Consider the following 10,594-nt stretch of genomic DNA (forward strand, 5'->3'; position numbering starts at 1 on the left):
TATGTATGTACTCCTTGAGCCACCCATTGGAGCTGCTCACTAGGACAAGGGGTAGGGCCCTCTTCAGGGACTTGGGAGCCCTAGGATTTGGAGTCCCACAGAGAGTGGGCTCTAGTAAAGGTTTGTGGGATGAATGTGTAGGAGGGGGAATGAATCCAGATGTGAATAGTACATGAATAAGGGGGCCAAGTGTTGAATCACAAGCAGACAGAAGAGGAACAGGCTTGGGAAAGAAATGAGTGAACACAGGATTGCTGGGGTAGAGGGGTGGTTCAGCATGCGGCACCTCTGACCCCTCTCCCCCATGTCCCCATTGGAAAGACTGGGAAATCTGACCTCACAGTGAACTCTGTCTTTCTGAATACCAGTCACCCCGTTTGTGAAGATAATTCCCCCTCCATGTGGCCTCACCAGGGACCTGGGATGGAAGTAGGGGTCGGGAAGACCCAGCTTCCTTGAAGACGGTACCCTTAATCTTCTCTTCTGCACTACAGAGAGATTTCTGCTCTGCGATGCTCAGGGTTGTCAGTATTTAAGGGTACCGGATGAGGTTTCGTTTTGGGGGTGGAGTGGGGGTTATGGGAGAGAGATTTTCTCGGATGGACATCGGCTCCAAACACTGTCTCTTGCATGCAAACACCTACATGTGTGGGGCAGACGCCTCCACTGGGGTGCAGATGGCCTCATGGGAGACACATCAACTGTCCCTTTTATGCAAGCCATTGCAAAGAGGTGGAAATGCCCTCTCATACAAACTCGCTCCCTGGGGGTGCAAATGCGGAGTTCTCAGGCCTCCCAAGGCCCCAACGAGGTCCTAGTGGTCCTCGGAGGTAGTAGAACTGCAACGCTGCTTGATGGACTCAGTGCCAGGCGCACGTAGCAGGCCCCGTGCACACAGCTCTCTCAGTGCCCCAGCAGGGCCCTGGCCTCGAACTTGCCGACTCCATGGCCACGCCAGCAGCAGCAACACACTTGCCTGGGTAGGACCGGGATGCCAGTCCGACCCTGGGTATCCCAGGCTGCAACCCTTGTATTTCCAGGCCACTTCCTTTGGTCCCCCCATTCGGTACACCTAGGCCGCGCCCTTCCTCACCTCCAGGCTCCATCCCCGCTGCGTTTCCAGACCCCACCCTGCTCCTATCAAACATAGGCCCGTTAGCTCTCCTGAGCCTTTTCCTTCCTTGAGCCCTCAGGTTTTGCCCACCTCAGGCTGCTGTGCTGTTCACAGACCCCTTGTTTCCAGGCCCCGCCCCCAGGTCCACCCCCTCCCTATCTTTCAGCCCTGCCTTCTAAGTCTCCTGCAGGCCCAGGTTTCCCGCCCTCAGAAGCCTCTAGACCCTACCTCTTCCCGTCTTCAGACCCCGCCCTCTCCTGCTCCTTAAGGTTCCGCCGCTTCGGGAACCTCAAATGCTCGGGCGCCCCGCCCTCCTCCCACTTTTGGGACCCCGCTCAAGGTCTCCGGGTCTGGAAGGCTGTTGGAGCCGTGGGGCCGTGGAACGGTTCATGGTGAAGTTCAGGGCCTTGTGCTCTGGCTCCTGGGGCTGCTGGCTGGGCCGGGCGGGACCAGTACTGGGTTTAGTAGCGGAGGACTGGGCTTCGGCTGAGAGTTGTAGAGCGGCATCGAGTGGTGGTGGGGCTTCGTGGGAGCCTAGGTGCCGCGGCGTCACCCGGCTCCTAGGTGGGGCTGGGGCGTCCGGTGTCGTGCAGGTCTCCGGAGTTGGGGCCAGGGCGAGTCCTCAGGCCCCGCCCCCTGACCTGACCGCGGGCCTGCTGCTCTTCCCAGAAGAAGGGAATGTGGGGTCAGACCCCGGATGGTTTCCACCGGGGGTGGGGGGGGGGATTGCAGAGACCCAGAAAAGGCAGGAGACGGAGAAGGCAAGAGTGAAACAAACAGATGGCGAGAGAAATAGGAATTGAGGGACATACACAGGGACATAGAGACACTAATGGACACATAGAAAGAGATAGAGGCAGAGAGACATACAAGAAATAAAGGAAAAGAGACAGAGACGAGGAGAAAGGGCAGAGACAGGAAGAGGAGCAAGAAGGAGCTGTTTGAGGGTCAGAAATGCAGGTGGGAAGACCCTCAGCGTCAAAGTGGAGGCCAAGGCGGGAGGGAAGGCGAGGTGGCGGTGTAGAGTTCTGAGCTGGTTTGAGGGGCTGAACCGACAAGGGTTGTCAGGCCAGGCCTCCTCAGGCTGCCTGCCCACTTGCCCTCCAGCTCACTGGCCTCAGAGAGGCAGAGAGATGCCCAAACTGCATTCTCTCTCTTTCTCTCTCATAAGGATTTCAGTGGCTCTCCCTCAGGTTCTTCCTTCCGGTCTCCCTCCTCGCCTGAGCCCCAACTCTGCCTCTATGTCTTGATCTGTCTCTCAGCTCTTCTTCCTCATCTCTCTGCTTTGATTTCTGTGGCTGGTGGCTCTCACCCTCCCTGAGTCCTGGAGTTTTCCATCCACCTGTCTGCACGCGGTGGGGAAGGGAAGATATTTGGTGGATGAGGAGGGTTAGAGAGGTGGACAGAATCAGAGAAGAGCAAGAGGTTCCAGCCCTGACAGTGGAGTGGGGGAAATCCCTTTGTCCACTTCCTCAGGCAGAGACCCTGAGAGGCTGGGGAGAGAGACAAGGGGAAATCAAAGACAGACAGACAGAAAAGATAGGGAGAGAGACAGATAGCCAGCTTACAGAGACATCAAAGGAGAAATGGAGATGCAGAGAAAGAGATACCAAGAGAAAAAGCAGTACACATTAAAAAAAAAGACAGGGAAAAGAGGGAATGAAAGTGAGGAGTTAGAGACATATTGGGAGAGACAGAGATAGCAAAGAAAAAAAGAAGCTGAGGGGCAGAGAAAGAAAAAGAGAAGTGGGAGAGAGAGAGAAAGTAAGACAGAAGAGCTGGGTGCATACCTTAGTCTGAGTTGCTGGTCTGAGTGTTCTCATTTCCCCTGTTCTCTTAGTGGCAGTTGGATAACAGGACCTGGCTGGGCAGGACAGCCCTGATAGCTCCACCCCTACCATCCCAGGTCCTCCAGGGGGGTGGGAGGGCTGCCTTCCCCAGGGATACACCTTTAGAGATCTACGCTCTGATGTTGGAACCTGGCAACCATCTCAAGGAGTCCATTTAGGGCCAACCTCTGGAACTGACCGATCGGGGCCATCTCCAGGGGATCTGCAGTGTCATCAGATTACGTGCAAGCCTGTACAAGAGGAAGGATATGCCAGTGATCACTTCGGAGGTGACAGAGGAACCTTCCTTTCCTTACGCTCATTATACATATGAGGAAACTGAAAGCACAAAAAGGTAAAGCAACTTGCCCATGGTTATACTGCCTGAAAGTGGCAAAGCTGGGATTTATAGTCTTATCTACGGTGTATAGAGTTTCAGAGGTCACTTGCAACATGATTTCCGGGACAACACATTATCCATCCTAATTATGGGTGTTACTTGAAGGTTTTCATGGATGGTGTGAACTATTTTTTTTATAAATTTATTTATTTTTATTTATTTATTTTTGGCTGTGTTGGGTCTTTGTTGCTGTGTGCAGGCTTTCTCTATTTGCGGCGAGCGGGATCTACTTTTTGTTGCAGTGTGTGGGCTTCTCATTGCGGTGGCTTCTCTTGTTGTGGAGCATGGGCTCTAGGTGCACGGGCTTCAGTAGTTGTGGCACACAGGCTTCAGTAGTTGTGGCTCGCAGGCTCTGGAGTGCAGGCTCAGTAGTTGTGGCGCACGGGCTTAGTTGCTCCTCGACATGTGAGATCTTCCCGGACCAGGGCTCGAACCTGTGTCCCCTGCATTGGAAGGCGGATTCTTAACCATTGCACCACCAAGGAAGTCCTCTAGAGTGGATTTCTTGAGTGGAGTTAAACAGTAGCAGCAAAACAGGCTAGAGTGTGTTTGAAGAGAACAAACTGCCCCAACTGTTAGCTCCCATTCCTGATGGGCTGGGTCTTGCTGATAGGGTTGCAGTGACTTCAGCAGAAGCATTCTCTGAGGCCAACAGCCAATTTTTACAAGATCGAGGTTTGGGATTATTTTTTTAAGGGAAATGTGAGAGGACCTATAGAAAGAAAGCTACCTTCTGAGGTATTTAAAAGAAGAGCTATTGCATTTTTGTCAGTTTGAGATAGGCGTGTGAGTCTGCATGAGAGAGAGAGTGAGTGAGAGAGAGAGAGAGAGAGAGAGAGAGAGAGAGAGAGAGATCCAGCAATCAAATTCATAGTAGCTGTAGTCTGAGAAAACACACAAGATAATTTCGTTTTTCCCCTAAGTGACAAAAAAAGGTGCTGAAGAATCAGAAAATTAATCTTGTTCTGTCACCTTGAGCAGAAGTCATCCAAGTCTGCAGTCATCAGCTTCTGGAGAATTCCTAAGAATCCTCAGTTTGAAGCCTATTAATAAGGTCTTTTCCGCTGAGGCTTAAGGGCAGCTTTCCCTTTGATCATGCAGACTTTTTTGGAAATGCAGCTTGAACCTGTTATGGGGACATCTGGAGGCATCACACGAGTCTCTAGTAGTATGAAGTCATATTGGCCTGTAAGAGGGTAGAATCTAGGATTTGAGGTGCAATTACAAAACACGTAGGGTAGTCTGTTATTAACTCAGAAGTAGCTAACTATAGGTGGTCCCCAGAGGGGTTAGAGCTTATTGCCATCAAGGCTAATGGCAATACTTTAGTCCCTGGAAGTTTGAGGCTTAGGGTTAGAAGTTTGTTGATTTTACTTTCCAAATTCCATTAGGTCTCTCCACTTTTTCTGAAGATTATAGGTGATAATGGCTGTAGAGTTTCTGAGGAAGTTAAAACTTTACAGAGTTTTTAAATAACAGAGTTCTTTAAATAAGTGCAGTGCCTATCCCTGCTACTGGAGAGGTAAGTTGAGTCAGGAATACAAAGGCAAGCAGTTTCCCTACCTTTACAGTGATAACTCTCTGACCAGTAGGAAAAACTCAGTTCACCTGGAAAATAAACCACAGCCAGAACTTGCTCATAGCCCTTTGGAGGTGTTCAAAAGGGCCTCGAGCTATTGGTTTCTATCCACACCCTACCTTTTCAGTCTTTGTCATGATTGTTAATGAGGTGTGACATGCAAGGGAACCATCTCAGCAAGACCCTTAAAGTTACCCCATCAATGTTGGTTCAGTGTCAAGGCCAATTTTTCTCTGCTATTGTGGCTATTATCATGAAGCATTTTTGTTAACCTCCACTCTTCTTATAGTGATCTCAAGTGTCAATTGGAGAAAAAACACACAACATAAGAGCTGTCAGTTGAGTTTTATTCAGTGTTTTCGAGAACTGGGAACTGCTTCAAAGAGGTAGGGGAGCAACTAGTAAATGTATAATTTTTTTGGCTGGGAAATACATGTACTCAAGCATGCATCTTGGTAAAAGATTACTGCTAATCACACACACACACACACACACACACACACACACACACACACACACACACCATATCTCAGTTAAGGATTTTAGTGCTTATCTATATATGGGAAGATGCAAGAATCTGGGGTCATTGAAATTCTTCTTCAGATATGCATCTTAACTACCTAGGGGCCCATATATCCAAAACATAGAATGTTTCCCCTGAATTCCTTTCAGGGTATACTCGTACGTGAGTGATTGCAACAGCTAATGACTTAATCCTCGTAGAATTGGAATGGTAGGCAGCATTCTTTGTTTACACAAGTAATGGAAAGCTATATAGAAATTCCTTCATTTGTTGTCCATTTTGATAAGGGTTTTGTAGTGGCTTCAGATGAATATGAAATTATCACTGTAAAAGGCTAGTTACATTTCCCTGTGAAAGGAGAAGGGAAGAATTTTGGCTGCAGGAAAATGTGATTTGACATAAACATACTCAAAAGAGAGTTATTACAGCTGATTTAAACAATAATTCGGGCCCTTGACAGTTTTATCAAGGCATACTATTAAAAAATCAGCACTTCTTAATCCCCAAATACAGAAATGAAGAGGAGGGTGTCTCCTATGTTAAACAAAATGATCTCTCTCCTTGAGACAGATAAAACAAGCAAGCTCGGGACTCCTCTGGTGGTCCAGCGGTTAAGACTCCAGGCTCCCAATGCAGGGGGCTGGGGTTCCATCCCTGGTCAGGGAACTAGATCCCACATGCCGCAACTGAAGATCCTGCAGGCCTCAACAAAGATCCTGAGTACCACAACTAAGACCTGGTGCAGCCAAATAAATAAATAAATATTTAAAAAAAAATAAAGCAAGCAAGCTCTTCGTGTGGTTTTTCTGCCCTTTTTGTTCTAAGGAATCTCTCAAATGGACAATCTTGTTCATGGCAAAAGTTTCTCAAAGTGGTTATTTCAATTCCAAAATTTCCCTAGTGAAAATTGCCACTTAGAGAGATAATGTGTTGACATTACAGCGAGAAAACATGAAGGAAGCAAGTGCTTGGCCTGCAAGGGGCACGGTTTTAGACTGAGAAGTTCTCCTGAGAACTGCAGTGTTTCAGAAGGGTGGTGCTTGTGTGACTTGGTGTGTCCAGATTTTGGCCAAAGGCCAGTCATCACTGCTATTGGGCCAGGAATAAAAACCCTCCTGCTTCTGGGCAGATGAAACTAAACAAAGCAATTCTCAGGGACACAAAGACCAGACTGAGGTACACATAACGTTAAATTTACCTCAACCATTTTTTTTTTTTTTTTTTTTTTTTTTTTGCGGTTCGCGGGCCTCTCACTGTTGTGGCCTCTCCCATTGCGGAGCACAGGCTCCGGACGCGCAGGCTCAGTGGCCATGGCTCACGGGCCCAGCCGCTCTGCGGCATGTGGGATCTTCCCGGACCAGGACACGAACCCATGTCCCCTGCATCGGTAGGCGGACTCTCAACCACTGCGCCACCAGGGAAGCCCTCTTGTGGATTCTTTAAGATTATCCATGCACAAGATCATGTCATTTGCGAACAGAAGTGATTTCACTTCTGCCTTTCCAATATGAATCCCTTTTATCTCCCTTTCTTGCCTAATTGCCCTGGCTAGCACCTTCAGCACAATGTTAAATAGAAGTGGTAAAGCGAACATCTCTGTCTTAATCCTGATCCTTGGGGGAAAAGCTTTCAGTCTTTCACCATTAAGTACGACGTTAGGTTCTTTGGAGCATTCTCTGCTGGGTCTTGGGGTATGTGGATGGATTGGCTGTCTGATGGGATTGGTAACCCCTTTTCCATCCAGGATGGGTGGCTCCAACCACCTTCAGGAAAGGCGTTCTAGTTATCTTTCCTTTTCTTCTTTCTTTTTTTAAGAAACTATTTAATTTTAAAAATATTTTTGGTTGATTTTTGCACAATGAAGTTTCAGCTTCTCAACCTTTTCCCCTGCCCAGGGCTGCGGACCCAGACTGGCCTGGATCTGCAGTCCTTCTCATTCCCACGTCCCTCCTCCCACTTCCTCCAGGGTCTGTCCACTTGTCACTGTGTTGTGCTGGGGATTGGCACCGAGGTGGCATGAGATTCCACTTGTGTAGAATTTTGTTGAGTAAAGATCAGTTTCTTGTGACCAAAAAAAAAGAAGTGTGGTATTAGCTGTGGGGTTTTTGTCCTTTATCATGTTGAGGAAGTTTTCTTCTACTCCTAGGTTGTTGATGATATGTTGATTCACGATAAAAACATATGAAGGGGTGTTGAATTTTGTCAGATGCTTTTCCTGCTTCTGTTGAGTTGATCGTGTGGTTCTTGTACTTTATTCTATTGTTATGGCCTACTACATTAATTGATTTCAGATATTAAGCAACCTTACATTCCCAGGATCAATCCCACTTGGTCATGGTGTATAATCCTTTTTATATGTTGTTGGCTTTAGTTTGCTAGAATGTTTTTCTTGAATTTAATTTTATTTATTTTTTTACACAGCAGGTTCTTATTAGTCATCCATTTTATACACATCAGTGTATACATGTCAATCCCAATCTCCCAATTCATCACACCACCACCCCTAGTTTGCTAGAATTTTGAAGAGGAGTTTTGAGTTTACATTCATAAGAGATATTGATCTGTACTTTTGTAGGGTTGCCTTTGTCTGGTTTTGCTTTTGGCCTCATAGAATGAGTTGAAAAATGTTCTCTCCTCTTCAATTTTGGGGAAGAGTTTGTGAAAATTTGCTATTAATTCTTCTTTAAATGCTTGGTAGAATTCACCAGTGAAGTCATCTTGATCTGGGCATCTCTGTGGGAAGTTTTCAAATTATTGAGTAATTAATAATTAATTTAAATTATTATTCATTAATTTCAATAACATACAGAGACTTTGCTCCAATATAGCTCTGTTCCTTTTCTCCTCCTTTGCCCTATTATCATTAGGTAAATTACATCTTTATACATTATAAGTCCATCAACAGTTTTATAATTATTGCTTTATGTATTTGTCATCTAAATCAGATAACAGAAGAAAAGAGTTAAAAAATACATATTTATACTGTCTTTTATATTTACCTCTGTAGTTACCTTTAGCAGTGTCCTTTGTTTTTTCTTCATGCAGATTCGAGTGACTACCTGGTGTCCTTTCTTTTTTTTTTTTTTTTTTGCCGCGCCACTGCCTGCAGGATCTTAGTTCCCCAACCAGGGATTGAACCGTGTCCCCTGCAGTGGAAGGGCAGAGTCCTAACCACTGGACCACCAGGGAAATCCCCTGGTGTCCTTTCAATTCAGCTTGAAGGACTCTCTTTAATATTTCTTGTGGGTCTGTTTAGTGATGTTTTTGTTTACTAAACAAAATGTCGTCACTTTCTCCCTCATTTAAAAATTTTTTTAAAAATTGGGACTTCCCTGGTGGCGCAGTGGTTAAGAATCTGCCTGCCAATGCAGGGAACATGGGTTCGAGCCCTGGTCCGGGAAGATCCAACATGCCGCGGAGCAACTAAGCCCATGCGTCACAACTACTGAGCCTGTGCTCTAGAGCCCACAAGCCACAACTACTGAGCCTGCGTGCCACAACTGCTGAAGCCCGTGTGCCTAGAGCCCGCGCTCTGCAACAAAAGAAGCCACCGCAATAAGAAGCCTGTGCACCGCAACGAAGAGTAGCCCCCGCTCGCCACAACTAGAGAAAGCCCGCGCCCAGCAATGAAAACCCAACGCAGCCAAAATAAATAAATTTATTTTAAAATTTTTTAACTTGTGGTAAAATACATATAACATAAATCTACTCCTTTATTTTTAAAGGGTATCTTTTCTGGATATAGAATTCGTGGTTGACAGTCATTCCAGGGATTGGACCCGGGGCCTTGGCAGTGAAAGCACAGAGTCCTAACCACTGGATCACCGGGGAATTCCCTCTTTAAGCACTTTGAATATGTCACCTCCCTGCCTCCTGGTCTCTATGGTTTCTGTTGAGAAGTCAGATGTTAATCTTCTTGTGATACACTTGTACATTATGAGTCATTTTTCTCATGTTGCTTTCAAGATTTTCTCTGTCTTTAGCTTTCAACAGTTTGACTACTATGCGTATAGATATGGATCTCCTTTAGTTTATCCTACTTGGTGTTTGTTGAGCTCTTAGATGTATAGATTCCTGTTTTTCACCAAATTGGGAAGTTTCTTGTCATTGTTTTTTTCTTTCAGTTCACGCTTTTGCAATTCTTTCAGAGATGGTTTGTACGTGATAATCAAAATTGTAGATACCCTAAAAGATCTTTATTTTGCCCTCATACTTGAATACTAGGCTGACTGAGTAAAGAGTTTTAGCTTAAAAATTGCCTCTCATAGCTTTTAAGATATTGCACCATTGTGTTAGAGTACTATGCTGACCGAGAAAACTCCGATACTCCTGTAATATTTTATGTGACCTATTTTACATCTTTTGAAGCTTCTTCTTTACCTTTGGAGTTCTAAATTTCTCCAGGATCAATCAGTCAATTAATTAATCAAATACAACATGCATACTTTATGTTGGACATAGTGACGGGGGGATGCAGCCATGACCATTACAGATGGCATACCTGCTATTTATTTATTTATTTATTTATTTATTTATTATTTATGGCTGAGCTGCATGGCTTTTGGGATCTTATTTCCCTAACCAGGGGTTGAACCCGGGCCACAGCAGTGAGAGTGCTGAGTCCTAACCACTGGACTACCAGGGAATTCCCCCTGCTCTTATTTATAGAACTTTCATTCTAATGGGGGAAGGAGGTAGACAACCCACAAATATATAAATACAGGTTGCAATAAATGCAATAAAGGGAATGAACAGGGTGTAATGTTAGAGAGTAATGTCTGGAGGACAAGGCTGATATTTATACAAGGTGCTCAAGGGAGCAGCTGATTCTAAATAAGTATAGCATTTGCAAATGCACTGAGGAAAGGAGGATGCATGTTGAATTTTCAACATCAATATTTCATAGCCCTTAACTTCCCTTTTCCATTGTCTATCTCTTGGTCTTTTTGGATCCTCATACTTGAAAGACTTTTTCAAAATTATTTTTCGAATTACTAATTCTGTTTTCAGTTATGGCCATTCTATTTATTCAGCCCTGTGTCTGCTGATTGCTCTTTTCATAGCAGCCTCTTTTTTTCTTTTTAAAGACTATACTTTTGGGAATTCCCTGGTGGTCCTGTGATTGGGACTCGGCTCTTTCACTGCCAGG

General features: G+C 45.6%; 1 non-coding gene across 1 annotated transcript; it reads right to left on the reverse strand.

Moving 5' to 3' along the window:
- Positions 1–10,018: 10,018 nt before the first annotated feature.
- Positions 10,019–10,090, reverse strand: TRNAE-CUC (transfer RNA glutamic acid (anticodon CUC)). Its single transcript has one exon. It is a non-coding gene; the product is annotated as a tRNA-Glu (tRNA).
- Between the last annotated feature and the right edge of the window lie 504 nt (positions 10,091–10,594).

This window comes from Delphinapterus leucas, chromosome X (genome assembly GCF_059928025.1).
Source record: "Delphinapterus leucas isolate spDelLeu-1000000601 "Yukka" chromosome X, BTC_Dleu_Yukka2, whole genome shotgun sequence".
NCBI lineage: Eukaryota > Metazoa > Chordata > Mammalia > Artiodactyla > Monodontidae > Delphinapterus > Delphinapterus leucas.